This window comes from Pristiophorus japonicus, unplaced genomic scaffold (genome assembly GCF_044704955.1).
Source record: "Pristiophorus japonicus isolate sPriJap1 unplaced genomic scaffold, sPriJap1.hap1 HAP1_SCAFFOLD_2745, whole genome shotgun sequence".
Taxonomy (NCBI): domain Eukaryota; kingdom Metazoa; phylum Chordata; class Chondrichthyes; family Pristiophoridae; genus Pristiophorus; species Pristiophorus japonicus.
In genome coordinates this window covers 22,501-24,606 of record NW_027252500.1, presented here as the reverse complement: position 1 = coordinate 24,606, position 2,106 = coordinate 22,501, and positions in this window count along the sequence as shown.

The window sequence follows — 2,106 nt, the reverse complement described above, 5'->3', positions numbered from 1 at the left end:
CAGGCCCGGTAAGGCGGCCGAATCTGACCTCATAGACTTCCACACAACGGGACTTTTGACTTTCCCGGCCGCGGGTGGCCTCCACCCGGCCTCAGCCATCAGCCCTGCCTGCCTCCAGCCGCCTTCTGGTTAATGAGTTATCCAGCCTGGCACTTCGGTTGCGCCAGCGAGACCACGTCTCGGCTTTGGTTAATGATTTGAGCCGAACCGACCTGCCCCCCGCCTCCCCCGGGCTGAACTCGGGCAGGTCTGCCGATTTCCCGACTCCTTTCGGGGCCTAATCGCGTCGCGCGAGCCGCCTGGCGCGATCGGGGACCATGCCCCGGCCTCTGCCAGGCCTCGGGCAGCCGCTTTTGAAGCCCGACCAAAAACCCGAAAAATGGGCAAAAAGGGAATAAATTCCCGCCCAAAAAGGGTGAATAGTCGGTTGGGCGGCAGCCCTGGTCGGTCTCTGCAGACCTGGAGGCTCGAGACGTTTGTTTGGAAAACTCACCAAGTCTCGATTCTGCCACCTCCTACCTCTGTGCAGATACCCCGCCAACCCCCAAGGACAGAAATGACAAGTGTCAAGTTGGCGGGGCGTCGGGCAACCTGCTGCCGGCCATGAGCATCCAAATCCCCGCAAAAGGGGCATTTTCATTTCTTCATCGGGACTTCCGACAATTGCCGAGGTTCAACTCATTAACGTTGTTCGCAGACACTTGCCAGAAAATGCAAGTGGCCACTTTGCCGGGCCGACTCGCTTGCCCAAGCGGGAAACCATCAACCGAAGGCCCGGTAAGGCGGCCGAATCTGACCTCAACCTCATAGACTTCCACACAACGGGACTTTTGACTTTCCCGGCCGCGGGTGGCCTCCACCCGGCCTCAGCCATCAGCCCTGCCTGCCTCCAGCCGCCTTCTGGTTAATGAGTTATCCAGCCTGGCACTTCGGTTGCGCCAGCGAGACCAAGTCTCGGCTTTGGTTAATGATTTGAGCCGAACCGACCTGCCCCCCGCCTCCCCCGGGCTGAACTCGGGCAGGTCTGCCGATTTCCCGACTCCTTTCGGGGCCTAATCGGGTCGCGCGAGCCGCCTGGCGCGACCGGGGACATGCCCCGGCCTCTGCCAGGCCTCGGGCTGCCGTTTTTGAAGCCCGACCAAAAACCCGAAAAATGGACAAAAATGGAAAAAATTCCCGCCCAAAAAGGGTGAATAGTCGGTTGGGCGGCAGCCCTGGTCGGTCTCTGCAGACCTGGAGGCTCGAGACGTGACTTTGGAAAACTCACCAATTCTCGATCAGCCACCTCCTACCTCTGTGCAGGTACCCCGCCAACCCCCAAGGACAGAAATGACAAGTGTCAAGTTGGCGGGACGGATTTGACTTCGGTCGCCGAGCCCTGGAACTAATTTCCCGCAAACGGCTTCGGATTTAGCTCCATCCAGACTTCCGGGACGAAACTTGACAGGCCGTATCTCCGCACTCCCGGAGCGCAGCCGCACCGTTCCGGCACCCATCGACGCGGCTGGCCGAGCCCGAGCGAACGCACCCCACGGCGGACGGCTAGGCCTTTCCGATTTTTTCACCCTTTTTCCCGAAAAGATTCCAACTGGCAGGGACATTCGCCCGACGGCTTAAAGACATGCCCTTCTGCCACACTAACGTCCCCGCCTTCGTTTGGCTATGTTGGCTTCGTCATTTCCGTCTTTTATTAAAGATACCATCTTAACACGCCGGTTAACCATTTGCCAGAGTTTTCGGTTAATGGTTTGCCACCTTCAACCCATTTGGTTAACCATTTGCCGCCGACAATTTTCAGTTCATCAGTTGCCACATTCAGACTTTCTTCTCCGGTTGCATTTCGCGGACTTCCAGCGCGCTCGGCTTCGGGTCGGCCCGCAGGAATGTGGTAGCGTTCGATGCCGCTTGCCTTCCTCTTCCCCGCGCCGCGCACCCGACGAGCACAGCTGGCCCACCAGCGGAGATAGCCGTCGGAAAGCGGTCTCCAGCCAACGGCTGCACCTCCGCCGGCCAAAGAGCCGGCCGCACGCCGTCGCTGGCCTCCGGTGCGACCCGTCCGGCCGCAGCGGACGCTCTTTACCCGCGCCAGTTGCCACGTTGCGTCGT